The 27902-nt window shown below is 37.7% G+C and overlaps 1 pseudogene; it reads right to left on the reverse strand.

Annotated features, from left to right (window-relative positions):
* Positions 1-1820: 1820 nt before the first annotated feature.
* On the reverse strand, positions 1821-5288 carry LOC100140872 (phytanoyl-CoA hydroxylase interacting protein-like; annotated as a pseudogene).
* Positions 5289-27902: the final 22614 nt, after the last annotated feature.

The raw sequence follows: 27902 nt of genomic DNA on the forward strand, positions 1-27902 counted from the left end.
ATTTGTATTTCCCAGGAATGAGACACAATTTCTATGTTACTAGAAAACTTTCAAGGGCAACTCAATAGTTTAAATGTAGCTTTGCTAAGGTTTTGGCTTTCTGCAAAGTTAAACCTTCTAATTGACTCATTAAGTTGAAGGAGAACAATAATGAACCTGCTGGAAACTAGGGTTCTATACATTTGCAAAAGAAATGGAGTTCCATTCTTGATGATTGAGTCACTGTTTATTTCTGAAGTGTGTGTATCCACAACTTTGCTGTTCTTGCTTGTATTTTGATTAGTAGCTGAGAACACTTGGTGTCAGACACCTTTTCTACCACAGTCAAATAAAATGAATGCAGTTGTAAATGTGTACATCTATGGCTGATTCATGTTGATGTTTGACAGAAAACAACAAAATTCTGTAAAGCAATTATCCTTCAATTAAAAAAAATTTTTTTAAAAGTGAACCTTCACTCTTAGATGTTAAGCAGGTTGAGTGACATTTCTGGGTCAAAATTTTAAATGTCATTTTATTACTACTCTGACCTCTGGATACAAAAATTCACTCTGAGGTTCTAGGCCTTTTGTTTCTTAGAATTCTTTGCTTTGTCATTTTCGTCTTTGCTTAGTTTCCACAAATAAAGCCATGTTTACCTAAGTATGTTTTGTCATGACCACTTCTTCCTTAGGTGAATTGTCTGATCTTTCATCTTGATTTGCCTGAATTATTGTGACTCAGTTCTTCACAATTATTCCCTGGTTTTGGTTTTTCCTTAGTGGGCAGTTAGTACTCTGTTTTGTTTTGTTTTTAAGAAGCCAGAATATTTCATTTGCATCATTAACTTCAGTGTATACTGTTTTGCTATTTTGCATTAAACCACATGTTTATTATTTTGCTTTTGTAAAAATAAGTAAAAGGTCCACATTTTCTCTCTCATACCAGCCACGTTTGTAGTTCTCTTTTCTGTAATGTTTAAGCATGATGGTCAACAAATTCACATTTTCATATAGCTTGGATGGGATTAATATTGACTATTTCTGAAGCAGATGGTTTCAGAGGCTTATTGCTTTCTGTATTTACCTGATATTTTATAACCTTTATGAATCAGAATAATGTCCTGCACAAATTTGTTTAATTAAAGATATGTACTTGTAACAGGACAGATACACAACTATTTGAGGTTTACAAACTACATCTTCGATAAGGGAAATGGTTTTGTGACATGTATACAATTGCTATTAAGGTGTAACTGTATATATTCTATAAAATTGTAAATATTTATACAATACTACAAATAAAATAGTTTTCTATTATATTTATTATGTTGAAACACAGTAGCTGTTTCCTGTTAGCTAATATAAACAACATAAATAACACTGTCAAACAAGTTGGAAGTGCTGACAATTCTAGGCTTCAAGATATAACTCATGCTGTAATTATACTTTTTTGTGTGGTTTAGAGTTATTCCAATATTTGTTCAGTAGATTAAAATGAGAGCATATTTAAACACCATTTATATGCCATTGTTTTGTATTCTACTAAAGCAGTTTATATAATAGTTTTGTTATGTTTGGCATAAAGGAAAAATAAAAATATTGCAGCATCTAGGCAATAGAGTGTCAGAAACAACTTAAGATAGTTCCTCTCTCAAAATTTTGGAAGGATAGGGAATAGGAAACACTAGAACAATTTGGAAATCTGAAAAGTGGCAGTTCACTTTTGGTGACAGTGGTATGTGCATGCTTCAGTGGAAAACATCTGGTGATGAAAATGGACAACAGAGGATCAGGGCTTCTACAGAAGGAAAGGGGGACTGAGAATAAGAAAAGTGGGTATTAATGTCCAACACTAATATTACAGGTTTTGCATCTGGGATCTTTCTTTGCATCTGCAGTAGATAAACCCATGAGCTGATGACCAGTGATTTCTGCCATGGTGCCTAGAGAAGGATCTACAGGGTCAGTGTAAAGGACTTCTAAAATAACATCCTGAGCATGGTGGTAAACCAGCATCCCATCTTCTTCTCTGCAGGTCAGAAATTTATTATCTTGGGAATTTAGTTGAGGAAGGCGCTGCTTACAAAATTCATCTCCTAGAGATCCCACAGGGGCAATGACCAGAATCACATAATGATAAGCAGTGTATATACAGTAGAAGTCCCGAAAGTATAAGTTAGTATTGGGGTTAAAGAGTTTTTCTGCTGCATTCTCAAACCTGTATCTTCCATAAGGTGAATGCTGGGGTGGATTCCCAGTATTTAATTCAGTGCCGCAGCTTAAGGAAGTGAAAGTGAAAGTCCTCAGTCACATCTGACTCTTTTCGACCCCATGGACTATATAGTCCATGGAATTCTCCAGGCCAGAATACTGGAGTGGGTAGCCTTTCCCTTCTCCAGGGGATCGTCCCAATCCAGGGATTGAACCCACGTCTCCTGCATTGCAGGTAGATTCTTTACCAGCTGAGCCACAACAGAAGCCCAACTGAAGATGCCTTCTAATTTTCCACTCATAGAAGAGCCATGGCTGCCACTGTTACTCTTGACAGACGGCTGCAGAGCATTCCTATGATGTTTTTGAATATAGTCAAAATATTATTTGTGCTGGTTATGATAAAAAACAGAAAATTTTAACATCTGTCCTGCAATCACTTCGGCCTTCTCCAACAGTTGTGTTAGATTTAATTTTGAATAGTCTGCTGTGTACAATTCTATAATTTCACTCCATTCAGACACAACATAATCACCACCAACTTATTTTGAGGCAGTCTGCACTGCTATTGAGGTGCTGAGAGAGGGCATCAGAGGGCAGACAGACTGTAACCACAGTGACACAACACTAACCAATCTAACCACATCGACCACATTTTTGTCTAACTCAATGAAACTAAGCCATGCTGTGTAGGGCCACCCAAGATGGACGGGAAATGGTGGAGAGTTCTGACAAAATGTGGTCCACTGGAGAAGGGAATTGCAAACCTCTTCAGTATTCTTGCCTTGAGAACCCCATGAACAGTATGAAAAAGAAAAAAGATAGGACACTGAAAGATGAACTCATCAAGTCAGTAGTTGCCCAATATGTTACTGGAGATCAGTGGAGAAGAGAATGGCAGTCCACTCTAGCATTCTTGTCTGGAAAATCCCATGGACAGAGGTTCCTGACATTGTACAGGAGACAGGGATCAAGATCCCCAAGAAAAAGAAATGCAAAAAAGCAAAATGGCTGTCTGAGGAGGCCTTACAAATAGCTGTGAAAAGATGAGAAGTGAAAAACAAAGGAGAAAAGGAAAGATATACTCATTTGAATGCAGAGTTCTAAAAAATAGCAAGGAGAGATAAGAAAGCCTTCCTCAGTGATCAGTGCAAAGAGATAGAGGAAAACAACAGAATGGGAAAGATTAGAGATATCTTCAAGAAAATTAGACGTACCAAGGGAACATTTCATGCAAAGATGGACTAAATAAAGGACAAAAATGGTATGGACCTAACAGAAGCAGAAGACATTAAGAAGAGGTGGCAAAAATACACAGAAGAACTGTACAAAAAAGGTCTTCATGACCCAGATAATTACGATGGTGTGATGATTCACCTAGAGCCAGACATCCTGGAATGTGAAGTCAAGTGGGCCTTAGAAAGCATCACTACCAACAAAGCTAGTGGAGGTGATGGAATTCCAGTTGAGCTATTTCAACTCCTAAAAGATGATGCTGTAAAAGTGCTGCACTCATTATGCCAACAAATTTGTAAAACTCAGCAGTGGCCACAGGACTGGAAAAGGTCAGTTTTCATTCCAATCCCAAAGAAAGGCAATGCCAAAGAATGCTCAAACTACTGCACAATTGCACTCATTTCACATGCTAGTAAAGTAATGCTCAACATTCTACAAGCCAGGCTTTAGCAATACGTGAACCATGAACTTCCAGTTGTTCAAGCTAATTTTAAAAAAGGTAGGTGAAACAGAGATGAAATTGCCAAATAAATAGCAAGACAGTTCCATAAAAACATCTATTTCTGCTTTATTGACTATGCCAAAGCCTTTGACTGTGTGGGTCACGATATACTGTGGAAAATTCTGAAAGAGATGGGACTATCAAACCACCTGACCTGCCTCTTGAGAAATCTGTATGTATGTCAGGAATCAACAGTTAGAAATGGACATGGAACAACAGACTGGTTCCAAATAAGAAAGGGAGTATCTCAAGCCTCTTTATTATCACCCTACTTATTTAACTTTTATGCAGAGTATATCATAAGAAACGCTGGGCTGGAAGAAGCACAAGCTGGAATCAAGATTGCTGGGAGAAATATCAATAACCTCAGATATGCAGATGACACCACCCTTATGGCAGAAAGTGAAGAAGAACTAAAGAACCTCTTGATGAAAGTGAAAGAGGAGAGTTTAAAAGTTGGCTTAAAGCTCAACATTCAGAAAACAAAGATCATGGCTTCTGGGAAACAGTGGTTGACTTTACTTTTGCGGGTGCTAAAGTCACTGTAGATGGTGACTGCAGCCATGAAATTAAAGATGCTTACTCCTTGGAAGGAAAGTTATGACCAACCTAGACAGCTGATACATTACTTTGCCAACAAAGGTCCATCTAGTCAAGGCTATGGCTTTTCCAGTGCTTATGTATGGATGTGAGAGTTGGACTATAAAGAAAGCTGAGCACCAAATAATTGATGCTTTTGAACTATGGTTTTGGAGAAGACTCTTGAGAGTCCCTTGGACTGCAAGGAGATCCATTCCAGTCCGTCCTAAAGGAGATCAGTCCTGGGTGTTCATTGGAAGGACTGATGTGAAGCTGAAATCCAATACTCTGGCCACCTGATGTGAAGAGCTGATTCATTTGAAAAGACCCTGATGCTGGGAAAGATTGAAAGAAGAGGAGAAGGAGACAACAGAGGATGAGATTGTTGGATGGCATCACTAACTCAATGGACATGAGTTTGAGTAACTCTTGGAGTTGGTGATGGACAGTGAGACCTGGCATGCTGTTGCCATGGGGTCACAAAGAGTTTGACACGACTGAGTGACTGAATTGCACTGCTATTGTATACTCTGTTTTTTTTTTTTTGGCTCAAAAACCAGTGTCCACTGACAGGCATCGGAAAGGGAACAGCTTTTGCCACCAGTTTTGTTGGAACTACTTTTGTTTAAATAAGTTGGAGTTCTTGTTCTCTTTATTGTGGTTAATGAGATATTGTGTAATGCGGTCCTTTGATTTTTAATCCGTTTCCTATGAAATCTTGAATGAGTCACAGGTAATGTTGCTATTTTGATGTTATGTGGTTTGGGAAGTCCTTCCATCTCTGCTATGCCACTTCCTTGTGATTTGTTCCTTAAGAACTTCTTTGGTTATGCTGCCTACAACAGTGTGTTTCCAAGTGCGTTATCTGACTCAACAACCAGTAGTCTTTGTTGAGATTGAACACAAGGATATTTTTGATATTCCTCTTATTTTTCTTTTTAAGGGGAAATATTTTAGAAATATTAATTCTGAACCCCAATTCTAATAGCCTCTACATTTTCTTAAAAATGTTTTGGCATATTCTTAAAAATAGCTCAGAAATGTTATCTAATCTATAAACTGCATGAATGTATTAACCTAGGTGATCAGAACTTCTATTAAACCTTTGTTATTGTTCAGTCACTCAGCCATGTTCGACTCTTTGCAACCCCATGGACTGCAGCACACCAGGCTTCCCTGTCCATCACCACTCCTGGAGCTTGCTCAAACTCATGTCCATCCAGTCAGTCATGCCATCCAACCATCTCATCCTCTGTCGTCCCCTTCTCCTCTTGCCTTCAACCTTTCCAAGAATGTGGGTCTTTTCTAATGAGTTGATTATTCATATCAGGAAACATGAGGAAAGGCAAACATGTGTAGATTGTTCCAGTAAAATGACTTTTGCTTATATAACATGTGTGTGCTCAGTGTCCAACTCTTTGCAACCACATGGACTGTAGCCTTCCAGGCTCCTCTGTCCATGGGATTTCCCAGACAAGAATGTTACAGTGGGCTGCCATTCCCTTCTCCAGGGAATTTTCCCAATCCAGGGATCAAGCCCAAGTCTCTGGTATCTCCTGCACTGCAGGTGGTTTCTTTGCCCACTAAGCCATCAAGGAATTCAGCTTATATAACATAGAGATGAGCCTGGCAGGTTACAGCCCATGGGGTCACAAGAGTTGGAACATGACTAGATACTATACCACTACCACCACCATACAGAAGATAACATGGTTAAACAACTGATCACACCACATTTTACTGATGACGTGGGACAATTAAAATTTTCATACAATTCTTTTGGGAAAGTTAGTTTACAATATCACTTTGCACAGTTTGGGGACAGTGGATAATAAAGTTGGCACTAGGCATACTATAATTTTATCCCAGAAAATCCACTCCTGGTATATACTTTATAAATTTGTGCAAGGATTTTCACCACAATACATGTTCAAGAATGCTCTTAGTACAGATATTGGTTGTTGTTCAGTCACTCAGTCATACCCAACTCTTTGTGATCCCTGGACTGCAGTATGCCAGGCGTCCCTATCCTCCACCATCTCCCAGTGTTTGCTCACATTCATGTCCATTGAGTCAGTGACGCCATCCAACCTTTCATCCTCTGTTGTTCCTTTTTCCTCCTGCCTTCAATCTTCCCCAGCAGCAGGGTCTTTTCCAATAAGTTGGCTCTTTGCATCAGGTGGCCAAAGTACTGAAGCTTCAGCTTCAGCATCAGTCCTTTCAATGAATAATCAGGGTTGAATTCATTAAGGATTGACTGGTTTGACCTCCGTGCTGTCAAGGGACTCTCAAGAGTCTTCTCCAGCACCACAGTTTGAAAGCATCAGTTCTTCAATGCTCAGCCTTCTTTATGGTCCAACTCTCACTAAACATCTAAATATCCAACAACAGCATAATTCAATAACTTCTGGTATTTTATACAATGGAATAGTATTAAACATGAAAATGAGTGAAATACAATTACAACACAATGCCACAATGAATCTTACAAACATGATATTGAGAGAAGGCAGCCAGACACACAAGATTTAATATATATAAAGTTAAAAAAGAGGCAAACAAGAAGTTAGTGGCTGGGAAAGAGGCAAAAAGCAGTTTACAGGATATTGATAATGTCTGATTTCCAGATCTAGGCAATGGTTCATGGTTGTGTTCAGTTTGTAGTCATTTACCAATGTGTACACTTGTAATTATAAAATTTTCTATCTTTTATTTTTACTTCCAAAAAGTTTATGAAAGAAAAGTAAGCCAGTATTGAATTATTCATTCATATACCTGTGTTCTAAAGGGTAAAATATTTGCCACAAGTCTTCAGATATAATTATCATTAACCACTGTATAAGAACACTGACGCGACTTAGCAGCAGCAGCAGCAGCAGCAATCTGGAAGGAGGTACTAATGGAGGTAACACCTAAAAATTCTTCAATTCAAAAAAATTGTAATGGAATTACATCAAGTTATGAGTCAACTGAGCTTGAAAAACATATCAGGATACAGCTTATTGCTGCTTCAGCACTTGAGGCCATGCAGACACATCAGCCCCTCCAGAGGCCCATCCCCACACATGTAATTGCTCAGATGGGTCAAAACCCTCCCTCTACAGTAGTACGGTTTAGCCCAGAGCCTAGGTACAATTTCTGCTGCTGCTGCTGCTAGGTCACTTCAGTCGTGTCCGACTCTATGTGACCCCGTAGACGGCAGCCCACCAGGCTCCCGCATCCCTGGGATTCTCCAGCAAGAACACTGGAGTGGGTTGCCATTTCCTTCTCCATGCATGACAGTGAAAAGTGAAAGGGAAGTCGCTCAGTCGTGTACAACTCTTCGTGACCCCATGGACTGCAGCCTATCAGGCTCCTCCATCCATGGGATTTTCCAGGCAAGAGTACTGGAGTGGGGTGCCATTGACTTGGTAACTATAAAAACATTTACATTTGGAAATTTTATTTTGAAGTGAATTGAAATAGTATTTGTCAATAACTGGTTGTGGAACCATAACTAAAAATTGAAAGGAAATTTTTGGTTCATCTGGTAAAATTAATGGCAAGTGCCCAGGTAGAACTTGTTTCAGAGACCTGTGATTTCAGGATCTAAAATCACTGTTTCTCTGTCAGTCTCTCTCTCCCATTTTCCCTCCCTACTTCCCCTTATTTCTGAGTGGTGCTATTTACTTCTCTCCAGCTGTAATTAACAGTAAAATTTCACCACATTCATAGGATCTTTTCAAAACCTGTGTCTCAGCTTTGATGTGTCCCATGTAAAATTACTGGGGAGAATAAACTCTACACAACCATAGCCTCACACATCCCACACATGAATTTCATCTTCCAAAAACTTCTTGAGCATGTCAACCTCTGTGCATTTTTAACATTTCCACTTAGGCCAACTGCTGTCATACCTTGTTTGATGATTTCTGCTCAGTTCAGTTCAGTTGCTCAGTCGTGTCCAACTCTTTTCAACCCCATAGACTGCAGCACGCCAGGCTTCCCTGTCGATCACCAACTCACGAAACTTGCTCAAACTCATGTCCATCAATTCAGTGATGCCATCCAACCGTCTCATCCTCTGCCATCCCCTTCTCCTCCTGCCTTCAATCTTTCCCAGTATCAGAGTCTTTTCCAGTGAGTCATTTCTTCACATCAGGTGGCCAAAGCATTGGAGCTTCAGCTTTAGCATCAGTCCTACATTGTTTCTGAATGTTTACCTTCCCTCATGCCCCTCCCTGCCGTCACTCACCACTAGATAATTTTCCAAACCTGAAGCAAAGCCCTAAGATTTCCCCCTGCATACATAACCATTCTCCAGAGTGGAGTTAGAGAAATATTTTCAAATTGAAAATCTAATCATATCCCATTCACATAGTCTCATTTTAAAATGCATACATGCCTCTCAGAATCCTGACCTTGACCTACACTGCTCTTTGGTAAATGGCTACTCTTTCCAACCCCAATATCTTCTTTCAGAATACATCCATTATTTTCCCAGTGACTTTTCTGTTTCTATTATTCTGAACTGGACAGACTCTTGCTAAAGGATCTTCTTCTTCTGCATAGATTTTTCTTTATTATTTGACAAACTAATTCTAATTTTCTTAGATCTTAGATAAATATATTAGTTTTGTGTTTCTACTTATCACCACAAACTTAGTGGCTTAAAACAACATAAATGTATGTTGTTTTAGGCGGAAGGCAGAAATTCATATCAGTCTCAAGGGGCTGATATCAAAATGTTCCTGCTAATGGTTCAAGGAAGGATCCATTCTGTTGCTTTTTCTAGTTTCTAGACATAATCTGGCTTCCTGGGATCATGGCTCCTTTTCCATCTCCAGAGCCTGCAGGGTGGCATCTTCAAACCTCTCTCTCTGTGACCCTCTGCTTCTGTCATCACATTGTCTCCTATGAATTTGATTCTTCCTTCACTTTTTATGATGACTCTTGCAGTTACATTGGGCATACCCAAATGATCCAGCAAAATCTCCCCTTCTCAAAATTCTTTATTTAATGACATTTGCAAAGTCCTTTTTGCCATGTAAGATACCATATTGGTAGCTGCTGGAGAATAGGAAATGGCCATTTTTGGGGGGAGTGTTACTCTGCCTATTTCATTAACATCATTTCTTTCTATGGAAAGCATCTCAGAACTCATTTATTTGATGAAAACTCCCTAATAAGTTATATCAATCCTTCATTTACTTGTATTCTTCACAAACCTAGACTTTTGGTGAACAAATGAATTTTTCCAGTTAATATTTCCTAATATTTGATCTTATCACCATATCCACTGATATGTAATACCATGATTGATGCACAAGTCACATGTCCACCTACGTAGTCAGGTACATTAAGTCTGTTATCAAACAAGGGTGAGGAGGTGGTGGCATTCAAAAACATAAGCTAATATATATATATATATATATATATATATATATATATATATATAGTGTATCCTTCCTTCTAAATGTATAGCATTAACACAACTGTCTTAAACTCAAAAATAGTGCCAACGATACTGAAAAAGGGAAACTGAAAGTTGACTTATCAATAAATATGCACTAGAAATTTTGAGTGTTATTCTAGCTTTAGAAAATAATTCTCAGATGTTCTTCTGGGAAAATAATGCATATACGAATACTAGTTGGTAGTTTTTAGATACAATTTGATCACAATTTTAGACACAATTCAAAACTATATTGTGTGGGGACTGGACTTGGGAGTCGCAGTGTTGGGTACAGTCAGGCAGAATGTGGAATTACAGGCAGAATGACAGAAATGTCCTAAATTCCTAGGATAGCAGGGTGCATTTTAAATCAGAGTTTTGGTGTCCCAGTGATTGTTGATAATGGCAATACCACACTCCTAAGAGAATATAGAGGAAATAGCTCATTCATTAAATCCCTAATTAAAGGTTCTGGCATTTTAGGAAGGCTATAAGTTAGAAAGAAACACACACGTACACTCTTTTCGGCAGCTTCTAAATAAATTAGTTAAAAAAATCTATTGAAAGTAAGGTTGAAAAAGACTCTGGTGGGTCTGTGTGCAAGGCAGAATTCTAGTGTGTGTGGGAAAAACAACTAGCACTTAATGCGGGTATTATACTCAGAGCCAAGGAAAATTCACCATGAAGCTAAATAGATGCACACCAGTTACCTTCTAGGGACCCTCACAATGGGTTCATATGGTCATACTTCTGTGTAAAGTAAGTAAAATCAAGATTTTTTTAAAACTGTAATTGATTAAAACAATAGTCCAACTTCATTATTTATTTTTTTCCCCTTATATACGCCTGTGCTAGACTTACTGAGGGCATTATAGGGAACAAATAAATGGGAAGTTGAGTTGGGAGCTCAATCATTTGTTTTTCATAGATATATTTATATGGTTTACAGTTACCTATGTCAAAATTTACTTCATTGTCAGATGTCTAATACAGGAATGACTTCCAGGAAAATTCCTGACCAATTTTACTGATACGCCCACATTATAGCATGAGGGTTCATGACCAGAAATTGTATCACACACACATACACACACACACACAAACAATCAACACTGGCAGTATGTAGGTACAGCAATAGAAATAAGGTATATATAGTATAAAGTCAGAAACTACTCTAACTTTCTATTTATTGTTGTGTAGTTGATTTACAATAATGTGTTAGTTTCAAGTGTACAGTAGAGTGATTCAGTCATACATATTTTTTAGACTACTTTCCATTATGGATTATTTTAACATATTGAATACAGTTCCATGTGCTATGTACAGCAAATGCATGTTGATTATCTATTTTATGTATAATACTTTGTATGTTAATCCCATAATCCTAATTCAACCTTCCCTAACCCGTTTCCCCTTTACTATCCATAATTTTGTTTTCTATGTCTGTAAGTCTGTTTCTGTTTGCATATAGGTTAATTTGTATTATTTTTTTAGATTCCACATATGTGTTACCACATAATATGTATTTCTCTGTCTGACTTGCTTCATTCAGTATGATAATCTCTAAATTCATCCACGCTGCTTTAGAGGCAATATTTTCATTGTTTTTTCTGACTGAGTAGTATTCCTGTGTGTGTGTGTGTGTGTACACAAATGCCACATCTCTTGACAGGCACTTGGATTTTTTCCTTGCCTTGCCTAGTGTAAACAGTGCTGCTCTGAATATCATAGAGCACATATCTTTTTGAATTAGAGTTTTTATGTTCTCTGACTATATGCCCAAGAAAGGGATTGCTGGATCATATGGTAGCTCTATTTTTAGTTTTTATTTTTAAAGAAATCTTCATAATGTTGTGTAGTGGCTGCACCAGTTTACAGTCCCACTAACATGTAGAAGGCTCCCTTTTCTCCACACCCTCTCGAGCACTTATTATTTGTACACTTTTTGATGGTAGCCCGTCTGATGGATGAGAGATGATGCCTCACTATAGTTTTGACTTGTGTTCCTATAATAATTAATGATATTATGCATCTATTCATGTGTCTGATAGCACTTTGTATGTCTTTATAGAAATTTCTATTTAGGTCTTCTGCTTACTTTTTGACTGAATTTGTTGTTGTTGTTGTTATTGAGTTCTTTGAGCTATTTCTATATTTTGGATATTTACTCCTTGTCAGTCACATCATTTACAAATATTTTCTCCCATCCCCAAGGTTGTCATTTTGCTTTGTTAATTGTTTCCTTTTATGTGCAAAAACTTTTGATAGGTCCCAATTTGGCTTTTCTTTCTTTTATATTGGGAGACTGATATAAGAAAACATTGCTACAACTTATGTCTGAGAACATTTTTGTCTACACTCTCTCTAAGAGTTTTAAAGTGTCATCTCCCATATTTAGTCATTTAAACAATTTTGAGTTTATTTTTGTATATGCTGTGAGGGAGTATTATAATTTTCTTGATTTACAAGGAACTATTCAGCTTTACCAACACCACTTGCTAAAGAGACCATCTTCTCCTCATTGTATATTCTCATGTCCTTTGTTGTAGATTAGTTGACTGTGGGTGTGTGGTTTTTTTCCTGGCCTCTCTATTCTGTTTTATTGATTTACATATCTGTTTTTGTGGCAATACCATGCTGTTTTGATTATTGTAGCTTTATGGTATTATCTGAAGTCTGGAAGTGTTTTGCCTCCAGGCTTTGTTTTTTTTCCTTCAGGATTGTTTGCTTAATGTCTGCAAAAGTAATACTACCTCTTTCTAAGTAGTTTTGGACAAAACCCATTTCTCAAAACACCAATGGTTAACCTCATGACTCTGCCTAAACTTATTTAATTTAGGCCAAGAAACAAATTCCAAGTGAAATTTAAGTAAAATCTGTGATACCTCAAACAAAAATGACTCATTTTTGAGAACAAGTATTAACCATTCTTATCTTTGGAAGAAATGTTCCACATAAGATCTAAGTTGTAAAAATAAGCTCAAAATAGATTAAAGGTCTAAACGTAAGACAAAAAACTATAAAACTCTTAAAGGAAAACAGGCAGGACACTCTCTGATATAATCACAGCAAGATCCTCTACGGCCCACCTCCCAGAGTAATGGAAATAAAAACAAAAATAAACAAATGGGACCTAATTAAACTTAAAAGCTTTTGCACAATGAAGGAAGCCATAAGCCAGGTGAAAAGGCACCCTTCAGAATGGGAGAAAATAATAGCAAACAAAACAATTGACAAAGAATTCATCTTCAAAGTATACAAGCAACTCATGCAGCTCAATATCAGAAAAATGAACAACCCAATCAAAAAGTGGGGAAAAAGACCTAAACAGACATTTCTCCAAAGAAGACATACAGATGGCTAACAAACACATGAAAAGATGCTCAACATTACTCATTATCAGAGAAATGCAAATCAAAACCACAACAATATACCATCTAATGCTAGTCAGAATGGCTGCCATCAAAAAAGTCTGCAAACAATAAATGCTGGAGAGGGTGTGGAAAAAAGGGAACTCTCTTACACTGCTGGTGGGAATGCAAACTAGTACAGCCACAATAGAGAACAGTGTGGAGATTCCTCAAAAAACTGGACATAGAACTACCATATGACGCAGCAATTCCACTGCTGGGCGTACACAACAAGGAATTCAGAACTGAAACAGACGCATGTAACCCAATGTTCATTACAGCACTATTTACAATAACTAGGACATGGATGCAACCTAGATGTCCATCGACAGATAAATAGATAAGGAAGTTATGGTACATATACACAACGGACTATTGGTCAGCTATAAAAAAAGAACATATTTGAGTCAGTTCTAATGAGGTGGATGAAACTGGAGGCTTTTATACAGATTGAAGTAAGTCAAAAAAAGAAACACCAATATAATATATTAGTGCATATGTATGGAGTTTAGAAAGATAGTAATGATGAGCCTATATGTGAGACAGCAAAAGAGACACCAGTGTAAAGAACAGACTTTCGGACTCTGTGGGAGAATGCGAGGGTGGGATGATTTGAGATAATAGCATTGAAACATGTATATGACCATGTGTAAAATAGATGACCAGTGCAAGTTAGATGCATGAAGCAGGACACACAAACCCACTGCTCTGTGACAACCCAGAGGGATGGGGTGGGGAGGGAGGTTGGAGGGGGTTCAGGATGGTGGGACACATGTACACCCATGGCTGATTCATGATGATGTATGGAAAATACCACCATAATTTTGAAAGTAATTAGCCTCCAATTAAAATAAATTAATTAATTCAAAATTAAGATAAAAAGATGCAAGTTGCATCCTGAACATTGTAATGGTGTCACCCCTTATTATAGGGATTAGAGATGGACTACCACATTATTAGTTAGTATAATTAAGGGCCAGTCAGAGCTTGGGACAAGTTGTTTCATTTGACCCATACTGCATATCCAATAAAGGTCTCAAATTTAGACATCAAGTTATATATGAACAAATTTTATATATGCAATCACAGACTTTTGCATTTAAATAGGATGTTTCTTATACAACTTTAAATTTATATGCCATTAATAGATTTACCACCTAGAGCCACCATGAATTAATTTTATTTAAAACTTAAATTTAGTAATTATCTAAATAAGTGAAAATTATATTGCATTTTGTCTTACATTTTGTAGCATTAAACATATTTCTAACTGCATAAATTCATAAAGACATTAGAGAAGCCCTGTTTAATATAAATAATGATTATTTCTAAATAGCAAGGGACATTAGGGAAAACTTAAACAACCTCAAGCAGAACTAGCCCAGAAAAAAATGAGAAAGAAAGATTGAGAAAAAGGGAGCGAGATTGCCCTTCCACTTACAGTAATAGCAAGATTTGCTTCTTGGGAAAGTATAAATGCTGAAGGAAAAACAGCATAAACACAACACCTTAAGAATGTCCTAGACAAGGAGAATTTGAGCTCAGACTCAGATTTATGTTGTAAAGATTAAGTGTGAAATCCCAGACATATGGAAAGCCAGAAAGGTGAGAAAGATTTTAGACTATAGTGATATAATTAGTAATTAGTCTAATAATTAGACTACATTGATAAAATAGTGATTCTAGAGAATTTGTGAAATGGCAGGTGGAAGAAGTAAGTTCAGTTTTAAAAGACATGCTAAGGGGTTAACATATCTACTCTTAAATTTTAGAATTTAAATAATGGTCAGTTTCATCAAATCTTACATCTATATTTTATAAGTCCTGTTTAAATAGGAAGAAGTTGTTTTATAGTTATGTTTTTAAAATATGATTTATAGGGCATGAATTTTCTTCATTGCTTTCTCATCCTGTGTTTATTTGTGCAACCAGTTTTCTAAGTCACATGTCTTGTATCTGAAAGTGTTATTAGAATCTTCTTGTGTCTGGCTGCATAGCTGCCTATGAATTGGTAGGAGGGTTTTGACAGATAGGTTGACAGAAACTGCAAATGAGATATATATTTAAGTAAGGGACCTTGTATTTTCTTATCTGAAGCTAAAGATGATTCATATTTTATGAGAATAATGCATTTTTATTGAATGTTTAATTTTATGGTATGCTATGTTCATAAATATGTCACCAGTAATTACGGTTTGTGGATTCTTTTATACCTATATATGAAGACTCTTGAGGGTCCCTTGGACTGCAAGGAGATCCAACCAGTCCATTCTAAAGGAGATCAGTCCTGGGTGTTTTTTGGAAGAAATGATGCTAAAGCTGAAACTCCAGTACTTTGGCCACCTCATGCTAAGAGCTGACTCACTGGAAAAGACTCTGATGCTGGGAGGGATTGGGGGCAGGAGGAGAAGGGGATGACAAGATGAGATGTCTGGATGGCATCACTGACTTGATGGACGTGAGTCTGAGTGAACTCTGGGAGTTGGTGATGGACAGGGAGGCCTGGTGTGCTGTGATTCATGGGGTCACAAAGAGTCAGACATGACTGAGAGACTGAACTGAACTGAACTGATGAAGAGATCAGACTTTCTGAAAATATAACATCAATTTTTTTGCATATTCAAATTACTTGGATCCATTAAATAATATAGACTGAGACTTTCTGGGGTAGAACTCAGAAAATCTACATTTTCCCACAGTAAAAGCTGCAATCCATTAGAATAGGGTCTTAAAACTCACTATAAATTGTCATTATCCAGCTGTGGTTGAGCTTATCAAAGTTGAACTATTATAATCTAATCAGATCAGATCAGATCAGGTCAGTTGCTCAGTCCTGTCCAACTATTTGCGACTCCATGAACGCCAGGCCTCCCTGTCCATCACCAACTCCCAGAGTTCACTCAGACTCATGTCCATCGAGTCAGTGATGCCATCAAGCCATCTCATCCTCTGTCGTCCCCTTCTCCTCCTGCCCTCAATCCCTCCCAGCATCAGAGTCTTTTCCAATGAGTCAACTCTTCGCATGAGGTGGCCAAAGTACTGGAGTTTCAGCTTGAGCATCATTCCTTCCAAAGAAATCCCAGGGCTGATCTCCTTCAGAATAGACTGGTTGGATCTCCTTGCAGTCCAAGGGACTCTCAAGAGTCTTCTCCAACACCACAGTTCAAAAGCATCAATTCTTTGGCACTCAGCCTTCTTCACAGTCCAACTCTCACATCCATACATGACCACAGGAAAAACCATAGCCTTGACTAGACAAACCTTTGTTGGCAAAGTAATGTCTCTGCTTTTGAACATGCTATGGAGGTTGGTCATAACTTTCCCTCCAAGGAGTAAGCGTCTTTTAATTTCATGGCTGCAGTCACCATCTGCAGTGATTTGGAGCCCCCCAAAATAAAGTCTGACACTGTTTCCACTGTTTCCCCATCTATTTCCCATAAAGTGGTGGGACTGGATGCCATGATCTTCGTTTTCTGAATGTTGAGCTTTAAGCCAACTTTTTCACTCTCCACTTTCACTTTCATCAAGAGCCTTTTGAGTTCCTCTTCACTTTCTGCCATAAGGGTGGTGTCATCTGCATATCTGAGGTTATTGATATTTCTCCCGGCAATCTTGATTCCAGCTTGTGTTTCTTCCACTCCAGCGTTTCTCATGATGTACTCTGCATATGAGTTAAATAAACAGGGTGACAATATACAGCCTTGACGTACTCCTTTTCCTATTTGGAACCAGTCTGTTGTTCCATGTCCAGTTCTAACTGTTGCCTCCTGACCTGCATATAGGTTTCTCAAGAGGCAGATCAGGTGGTCTAGTATTCCCATCTATTTCAGAATTTCCCACAGTTTATTGTGATCCACACAGTCAAAGGCTTTGGCATAGTCAATAAAGCAGAAATAGATGCTTTTCTGCAACTCTCTTGCTTTTTCCATGATCCAGCGGATGTCGGCAATTTGATCTCTGGTTCCTCTGCCTTTTCTAAAACCAGCTTGAACATCAGGAAGTTCACGGTTGACATATTGCTGAAGCCTGGCTTGGAGAATTTTGAGCATTACTTTACTAGTGTGTGAGATGAGTGCAATTGTGTGGTAGTTTGAGCATTCTTTGGCATTGCCTTTCTTTGGGTTTGGAATGAAAACTGACCTTTTCCAGTCCTGTGGCTAGTGCTGAGTTTTCCAAATTTGCTGGCATATTTAGTGGAGCACTTTCACAGCATCATCTTTCAGAATTTTGAATAGCTCACTGGAATTCCATCACCTCCACTAGCTTTGTTCGTAGTGATGCTAGAGAAGGTTAAATAAAAGTTCCAATTGAAATTCAGTTTATATCCTTGAGGACATCTTTTCCATAAAGCACTATTTTGAAAGACTTTTTAGTAAAAACAAAACAAAACAAAACTGTGTTAAAAACGATAAGTAAACAATCACAACAATATCTAAAATTGGTATATGACCCAATCACATAATGTAATTATATTAGGTAAAATTTTCACAGATTTTTAAAAGTGATTTTTTGACCTTAGCCATCTTTTTCAAATGAGAAACTGTTGGCCATATTATTTTATAAAGATGAAAAAAAAATAGAAGTAATGTTATAAATCAAGAGAAAAAAATGGTGAAATTTATGGGGTAAAGAAGAACAGATACTAATAAGTTTGAAAATCTAAAAACAAGCAAACAAAAACAAAAAAGGAAGTTCCAAAGTATAACAGTGAGAACTGACAATGGGTCCATTTTATAAGCAAACCATACAGATTTTGATTCCCAGACTTCTAGAACAATTTTGTAAAACTTTACTTTTTCTTCGTTTATTTACTGTGGTAAAAAGTAACATAAAATTTACCACCTTAACCATTTTTAAATGTGTAATACTGTATTGTTAGTATTTGCCTTGTTGTAAATGTCTCCAGAACTTTTTCATTATGCAGAACTGAAACTGAATCTGTTAAATAATTCCCTTTCCCTCCCCAACATCAGCTGCTGGCAACAATCGTTCACTCTCTGTGTCTGTGAACTTGACTGCTTTAGTTCTTCATAAGTGAAATTATACAGTATTTGTCTTTTTGTGTCTGGTATATTACACTTAGTGCAAAGTGTGGCTTACATATAACAGTAAAATAGTATTTGGCCTTGAAAAGGATAGAGATCCTGTCATATACTCTAATAGCAAGACTTTACTTTCATATTAAAACAGATTTCTTGACTTCATTCTTGTGAATTTAATATTTCGTACTGGCTACAGGGAGGCCTGGCGTGCTGCAATTCATGGGGTCTCAAAGAGTCGGACATGACTGAGCGACTGAACTGAACTGAACTGAACTAAATGCTTATATCAGTAAATCTATTTTAAGAGAGTAGAACATTGGAAACCTTGTCTGAAATTCAGTATTCCTAAAAACTTGTATCAGTCACACAGTTTATCATGCACTGCCACATCTAGAACAAAGCATAGATAGATATGCAGCTAGTAATTAGGGAGGTAGATAGACAGAAATGTTGACCTTGCTGCATCACTGTTTGGACATTTTACAGAAAGTAAAAATAATAAAGCATTGCTTTTGCAGTCATCTTCAGAAATTAGTGTTGTTCCTGGGATATTAAATACAAATACAATGGATCAAATATTCCAACACCCTAACTTTATTACATTTGCTTATATAAAACAGAAGGATATTGAATCTAGAAGTAAACAAAGCACCACCAATGATGATATATGTTTTAGTAGAAATGCATTTTATGTGATGGAGCACAGCCCCACTTGATGAAAGTCATTTTTGAAAAAGGATATGCTACTTCAAAACCAATGTGTTTAGTTGATAGTCCATAAATTCTCTGTTGGAGATATTATGTATGGTCTACAGTGGATTCCACTTAATTGGCACATCTCAGTGGAAATTGAAATATGCCAATTAGACAATGACTGTTTCATTTAAATACATAATTGCTCATGTGAACTATCAGATACATTTTAAATTAAAAAAGATTTTTGAAATGCAAAACATTGACCAAATTGTATATGTACATAATTAAGACGAATTAGGAATGCAGATGTGGGGCAAAATAAAAAGCATTATCAGGAAGGCATATTCCCATTTTTTGTTCAGCAGTTTAACGAGTATTATAATCCATCTGGCCAACACAAATACAAAATATACCTAATAATCCCAATCAAAAACTGAATTTAAGTCTGTATTGATACTCTATACTAAGGTTATTTAAAAAACCACCAAACTCTGCAGAGTTTCTGCTTTTTAATTCTTAAATGTTCTTAATTAATGCATTGATTAAAAACAAGTTAACTTTTTATTCCAAGAAACAGTATATTTTAATTTCAAAAGAATTTTTATATTTGGAATGTAAGTCAATGGGATGCTCGTATCATGTCGAAATCTCTGTCCTAAGATGATTAGTATGGGCAACTGTATTTCATGAAAAAAGTTGCTATTTGTTAAAATGAATCTTTACAATCTGGAGAACATCAGGAAATTCATGAATAATGACATATTGAGAGTATTCCCTAATTGCTAAAGAGCACTGATAATGATTTACTAAGAGTTTTTCACTTAATTCACTAAACAGCTTAAATATTTTTGTAGGTGTACATATATACACATGTATACTTATAGAGTACTTGTAGCATACTAGGTGAAAGGACAAAGTCTCATTTTTTTCTGTTAGTGTTGATCATATATTTACAATTTTGAAAACATTATTTTCATCACTGTGAATACTAAAAATCTGTATAGTCAATCACATATCCTCCAAAAGTCTTATTTTTTAATCTTATTTTATGTTTTATGAAAGCACTTCAGTGAGTTTCACAGCAGATTATTTCTTCAGAATAAATCTTAAATGTAAAAATATAAAATGTATATGCATATATATTTACTTTTACATTTAAGATTACATTTAAATATATATATATGCATGTATATTTCAGATGCTAAGTTGTATCTGACTCTTTTGTGATTCCATGGACTACAGCCTACCAGGCTTCTCTCTTCATGGGATTTCCCAGACAAGAATACTGGAGTGGGTTGCCATTTCCTTCTCCAGGGTATCTTCCCAACCCAGGGATTGAACCTATGCCTCCTGCATTGACAAGTGGATTCACTACCACTGAGCCCTAAAAATGATATGAAAAATTAAGGAGTTTTGGTAAAATTTACTTGAAGACTTTAAATCGATTTCTAATCCATAAAATATGAATAAATATTCTTGTTTCCTAATCCTTGATAATTGCTCTAGGCAAATTTCTAAAATGGCCAAGATTAATCCTGCCTCCTGGTGTTCAACTATTGTATAACCTGAAAACTCCAGTGCCCAGGGAACCTGGGAACAGATGGGTATGCTGGGATTGTTACTGGTTATGTTATAAGGCAGAGGCTTCTCACATGACTCAGTGGGAAAAAATCTGCCTGCCAACACAGGAGAAGGAGGAGATACTAGTTCAATCCCTGGGATGGGTCAGGAAGAATCCCTGGAGGAGGAAATGGCAACCCACTCCAGTATTCTTGCCTGGAAAATTCCAAGGACAGAGGAGCCTGGTGAGTTACAGCTCATGAGGCCTCAAAGAGTTGAACACAACTGAGCAACTGAGTATTCATGTTATGATATAAGGCAAATGGTTGTGGCATAGTCATCCTGTCGTCACATTCCATCAGATAAGACTCTGTTGTAGCTGACTGGAATTGAAGGAAAAATCAGAGACAAAGAGACCTGCTGGCACAGGAAAAAAACAAAAAGTCATTTTGTGAATTGCCTATGGGACTGGGAGTCACATGGCAAAGAACGGAGGGAAGCCTTGGAGGAATAAAGGTGACTCCCAACTGATATCTGGCACGAAAAAAGGACCTCAGTCCTATATCTACAGGCAAGTGAACTCTGTTAAGAACCACATGATCTTGAAACAGAGCCTGCCCCAACACAACCCCAGGCTCTAGAAAAAAATAAAAAATAAAAACAGAGGCCTAGCAACTCCTTGATTTCAGCTTTATGTGGTTTCAAGGAGTACACTTCAGTTCAGTCACTCAGTGTACGACTGTTTGTGACACCATGAACCGCAGTACGCCAGGCCTCCCTGTCCATCACCAACTCCCAGAGTCCACCCAAACCTATGTCCATTGAGTCGGTGATGCCATCCACCATCTCATCCTCTGTCGTCCCCTTCTCCTCCTGCCCCCAATCTTTCCCAGCATCAGGGTCTTTTCAAATGAGTCAGCTCTTCCCATCAGGTGGCCAAAGTACTGGAGTTTCAGCTCCAACACCATCCCTCCAATGAACACTCAGGACTGATCTCCTTTAGGATGGACTGGTTGAACCTCCTTGCAGTCCAAGGGACTCTCAAGAGTCTTCTCCAACACCACAGTACAAAAGCATCAATTCTTCGGTGCTCAGCTTTCTTTATAGCCCAACTCTCACATCCATACATGGCCACTGGAAAAACCATAGCTTTGATGAATGGACCTTTGTTGACGAAGCAATGTCTCTGCTGTTTAATATACTGTCTAGGTTGGTCATAATTTTCCTTCCAAGGAGTAAGCGTCTTTTAATTTCATGGCTGCAATCACCATCTGTAGTGATTTTGGAGCCCAGAAAAATAAAATGAGCCACCCTTTTGACTGTTTGCCCATCTATTTGCCATGAAGTGATGCAACCAGATGCCATGATCTTAGTTTTCTGAATGTTGAGCTTTAAGCCAACTTTTTCACTCTCCTCTTTCACTTTCATCAAGAGGCTCTTTAGTTCTTCTTCACTTTCTGCCATAAGTATGTTGTCATCTGCATTTCTGAGGTTATTGATATTTCTCCCAGCAATCTTGATTCCAGCTTGTGCTTCCTCCAGTCCAGCATTTCTCACATGTACTCTGTATATAAGTTAAATAAGCAGGGTGACAATATACAGACTTGAAATACTCCTTTTCCTATTTGGAACCAGTCTGTTGTTCCATGTCCAGTTCTAACTGTTGCTTCCTGACCTGCATACAGGTTTCTCAAGAGGCAGGTCACAGTTTTTCCACAGTTTATTGTGATCCACACAGTCAAGGCTTGGCATAGTCAATAAAGCAGAAATAGATGTTTTTCTGGAAATCTCTTGCTTTTTTGATGATCCACTGGATGTTGGCAATTTGATCTCTGGTTCCTCTGCCTTTTCTAAAACCAGCTTGAACATCTGGAAGTTCATGGTTCACATATTGCTGAAGCCTGGCTTGGAGAATTTTGAGCATTACCAGGTGGCTCAGAGGTTAAAGGGTCTGCCTGCAATGAGGGACACCTGGGTTCGATCCCTGGGTTGGAAAGATCCCCTGGAGAAGGAAATGGCAACCCACTCCACTATTCTTGCCTGGAGAATCCCATGGACAGAGAGGCCTGGTGGGCTCCAGTCCATGGGGTCGCAAAGATTCGGACATGACTGAGTGACTTCACTTTCACTTTACTAGCGTGTAAGATGAGTGCAATTGTGCAGTAGTTTGAGCATTCTTTGGCATTGCCTTTCTTTGTAATTGGAATGAAAACGGACATTTTCCAGTCCTGTGGCCACTGCTGAGTTTTCCAAATTTGCTGGCATATTGAGTGGAGCACTTTCACAGCATCATCTTTTAGGATTTGAAATAGCTCAACCTACACTGGTCATAGTGATGCTTTCTAAGGCCCACTTGACTTCACATTCCAGGATGTCTGGCTCTAGGTGAATGTGAGTGATCACACCATCGTGATTATCTGGGTCGTGAAGATCTTTTTTGTACAGTTCTTCTGTGTATTCTTGCCACCTCTTTTTAATATCTTCTTCTTCTGCTAGGTCCATACCATTTCTGTCCTTTATTGAGCTTATCTTTGCAAGCAGAGAACCCAGATAATCAGGGCCCAGAGTATTTCTGTCTGGTCCAGTTGCTCATGCACTTTCATTCAGGTCACTATTAACTACAGAAATTCATTGTATAAAAATGTCACTGTTTTTTTTTATCACAATTGCCCTCAGTTTGTGTAAATTACTATTCTTCAACGTCATCAGGACCAGCAATACATTAAACCCTCCAGCTACCTCTTGTCAGCCTGTTCCTGCCTTTATTTTTATCTTTATTCAACTCAGACTCAAAAGTTTAATCATTTAATAATACCTATAAAGGCTGTTTTCATTTTCCATTGCTGTAAGATAAATTTCCACACACTTAGCAGTAAATTGAAACACCTTTATTATTTCACCATGTCCAGGAGCCCAGACACAGTTCATGTGGCTCCTCTGCTCAGGCTGTCACAAGGCTGCAATCAGTTCTTTGGTCTCATCTGACGCCCAGGGTCTGCTCCCAGCTTATGAAATTATTGGCAGAATTCATTTTCTTAAATCTATAGAATTTATGGTATCTTGCTTCTTCAAGGCCAACAGGAAAACATCTTTGAATTCAGGGAAGGCCTAAGTCCTCTTTTATAGAGATAAACAGATTGAGCAAGTAGGAATTGCTTATGTCCTGCCTAGGTTAATCTACCTTTAACTCAATGTTCACCCAATTAAGGGCTTAATTACATCCACAGAAACCTTCAATCTTTGCCATGTCATACATCCTAATAACAGTTGCACCAGCAGTGGAGATCTTGGGCATCATCTTAGAATGCTATTTACTCCAAAATTGGTAGGCAATTATATACCTTCTGTGCTTTTCATTTTACCTCCCCAGCAAAAGAGCAATCCTGAGTGAATCCAAACATCTGCCTTCTTCACTTAAAAGTGCTATGCTGGGTCACATGAAGTTGGCTACATGACATTACAAATCTTCAACCCAGAAATCTCTTTTGGATCATTTATACAATTGCCTTTTTTATAGCTCATCCTAAACATTGTATTGACACTTTATATTTAGCATGTATATAATTAATCCACGTCCAACCTCTTAACACCTGATCCAACTCTATTCTTTCCTCATATGGTAACAGTGCTCTAAAATATCCAGGTGCTCAAACTATAAATCTGGTAGTCAGTCCCCAAATATAGTCCCTCAGTCCATCTTCTCAGTCATCAAGATCTAATATCATCTCATTAGTGTATGTTAGGACCATCAATTCTGCTCAGGATCTGCTAATTTAGGCTGTTGTAAGACTTGAAGATAAACTTTTGATGTGTGAACTGTAGAAATTTGAAACTGTTAATACACTAGTTAGTATACCATAAGCAATGCAGATGTAGTCTCCTTAAGTAGGGTATTGCAATAAGAATAAATGACTGTATACAGCATTGGTTTAAAGAGTAAGTTGTAGGTGGATAAAAAAACTACTTGAATTTGGAGAAAATGTTATGCTATGGTAACCTTTATTAAAAATCAAAACACCAAATAAATCCAATTGGCTGCTAAAGGTTACTGCAAAAGAAGAGGCTGCAAAAGATGTGTGTGTTTGGTCATTCTGGCTATATTTCATAAAGACTAGAAGAAACAGACAAGCTCCTGAAAGGACTAGATATTTTGAAAAGAGAAATGAAATAAAAGAGCAATAACATTTAAAGATGGAGGTTTGCATAGTTGGTAAAAGCTTCTGCTTCGAAATTCCAAATAATCTGAATTAGGATTGAAAAACTTTTAAGTACAAAAGTACATTAAAATTCATCTTGCTAGCAAAGATCAAATTAAGCTTTTAGTTTTTCCACCCAAGCAATGCTTTTATTAATAAATAGTGTGTGGGGTGAGGGAGAGAGTTGAGGTTTATAAAAAGTAAGTTAATCACTATTTAGGATGTATACAGAGAAGGCAATGGCACCCCACTCCAGTACTCTTGCCTGGAAAATCCCATAGACGGAGGAGCCTGGAAGTCTGCAGTCCATGGGGTCGCTGAGGGTTGGACACAGTTGAGTGACTTCACTTTCACTTTTCACTTTCATGCATTGGAGAAGGAAATGGCAACCCACTCCAGTGTTCTTGCCTGGAGAATCCCAAGGACAGGGAAACCTGGTGGGCTGCCTTCTATGGGGTCACACAGAGTCAGACACGACTGAAGTGACTTAGCAGCAGTAGGATATGTGTTGTTGTTCAGTTGCTAAGTCATGTGTAACCCTTTGAGATCCCATGGACTACGGCAGTCCAAGCTTCCCTGTATTTCACTGTCTCCAGGAGTCTTCTCAGATTCATGTCCTTTGAGTCAGTAATGCTATCTAACCATTTCTTCCTCTGTTGCCCTCTTCTCCTCTAACCCTCAGTCTTCTCTAGCATCAGGGTCTTTCCAGTGAGTTGGCTCTTCACATCAGATGGCCAAATTATTGGAACCTCAGCTTCAGCATTAGTCCTTCCATTGAATATTTAGGCTTGATTTCTTTTAGGATTGACTGGTTTGATCTCCTTGCTTTCCAAGGGACTCTCAAGAGTCTTCTCCAGTGCCACAACTCAAAGGCATCAATTCTTCAGTGCTCAGCCTTCTTTATGAGTGCTCACATTCATGACAACTGGAAAAAACATAGCTTTGACTATTCAGAACTTTGTCAGTAAAGTGATATATTTGGTTTTTAATACACTATCTAGGTTTGTCATAGCTTTTCTTCCAAGGAGCAAGCATCTTTTAATTTCATGGCTGCAGTCACCATCTGCAGTGATTTTGAAACCCAAGAAAATAAAATCTGCCCCTGCTTCCACTTTTTCCCCATTTATTGGCCATGAAGTGATGGGACTAGATGCCATGATCTTCATTTTTTGAATGTTAAGTTTTAAACCAGCTTTTTCACTGCCCTCTTTTACCTTCATCAAGAGGCTCTTTAATTCCTCTTCACTTTCTGCCATTAAAGTGGTATCACCTGCATGTCTGAGGTTATTGATATTTCTCCCTGCAATCTTGATTCCAGCTTGCGATTCATCCAGCCAAGCATTTTTCATGATGTACTCTGCATATATGTTAAATAAACAATAGACAATATACAATCTTGTCATACTCCTTTCCCAACTTTGAACTAGTCAGTTGTTACATGTAAGGAAGATTATAGGTAGCTAATTTGGTGTAATATTTTGTATTGTACTGACTGGAGGCAAATGGGTCAGAAACACTCACACCCTTGAAGAGGGGAGCATAACTCTCTACTCCTTAATTATGAGATGCCCATAGTCTCTTACTTGCAAAGAGTATGAAGCAGGGGTGAGGGGATAGTAAATTGAAGATGGAGAAACAAAACACTACTCCAGCACTGTAATTACAGTCAACAGCAGTGATTAGTCATGTTGGTAGAATGTACCCTTGATATATTATGATGAAAGTGGCATTTAGGCATTGTGATCTTTCTCTCCCAAACTTAAAACCACTGTTTAATAATGAGGAAAACATCTGCAAAATCCCTCTTATAAATATAAAACAAAACGCCTAACCGCATGTTAAAAAATCAAGACCATTAAAAGCAAGTGAAGTCTGAGAAACTGTCACAGCTTAGAGAAGACTTCACAGCTAAGAGAAATTACTTGTGCTCTTCCCTCCATCTATATGTAGATTTTTAAAATTCTGATTTATTGTATTTATTTATTTATTTGTGCACCCTTAATTTTGGGGAAAATAGTTCTTTTAAATAATGGGGTCTCTTAAAAACATAAACATGTCAAAATACTTTTTTTAAAAAATCCATGAATTTTCTTTAGAAATGAGATGGACAGAAGGACTCACACTCCTGAGCTGACTAAACTATGTTGCTCAGGAAGTACATCTGATGTATCACTGAAATCCAGGGCAGTCATATTATATGAATGAGTCAATAATTTCCCATTAATGTATAGCCTAGAATGCGTCATGTTTCCAGTTATTTTCCACTGAAAGAGACCTAACTGATAGACTAATAACAAATACTGCACTTTTAATAACAGTATTTTCTATGTATTTAAATAAATGTTTATCAAGGTGATTCAACATAACAGGTAGTTATAAAAGGTAGTATAGTTTACTGACATGTAAGTTCATAAGGTCATTTACAACCACAAAGTATGCTGCTATTTTTCACTGGTAATACTGTATTAGAATACAGAGTCTAAAATAAGCTCTTTGGAATGAACGATAATTCTCAGAATGATGGCTTTCCCCATTATCTAAGCAGCTGAATGTCAGGATGAAGCAAGAAGAAAAGGGCTACAGATTTAAAGCTATATCATGTTAAGGTGTTTTAGAGCAATACAAATACCTGAAATTTCTCTGTATTTTTCACTTGGTAAATCATATATGCATTTCAATTTTTTCAAGACCTTTATATTTCTGAGCTATTTTAAATTTAACAAAACTGTATGGAAATAATTTTGTCATTTTTACAGAGGTAAGTATGCTAATGGCACCCCACTCCAGTACTCTTGCCTGGAAAATCCCATGGATGGAGGAGCCTGGAAGACTGCAATCCATGGGGTCACTGAGGGTCGGACAAGACTGAGCGACTTCACTTTCACTTTTCACTTTCATGCATTGGAGAAGGAAATGGCAACCCACTCCAGTGTTCTTGCCTGGAGAATCCCAGGGACAGGGGAGCCTGGTGGGCTGCCGTCTACGGGGTCGCACAGAGTCGGACACGACTGAAGTGACTTAGGAGCAGCAAGTATACTAAAATAGATGAGGTATT

The sequence above is a fragment of the Bos taurus genome, chromosome 6 (assembly GCF_002263795.3).
Source record: "Bos taurus isolate L1 Dominette 01449 registration number 42190680 breed Hereford chromosome 6, ARS-UCD2.0, whole genome shotgun sequence".
Classification (NCBI taxonomy): domain Eukaryota; kingdom Metazoa; phylum Chordata; class Mammalia; order Artiodactyla; family Bovidae; genus Bos; species Bos taurus.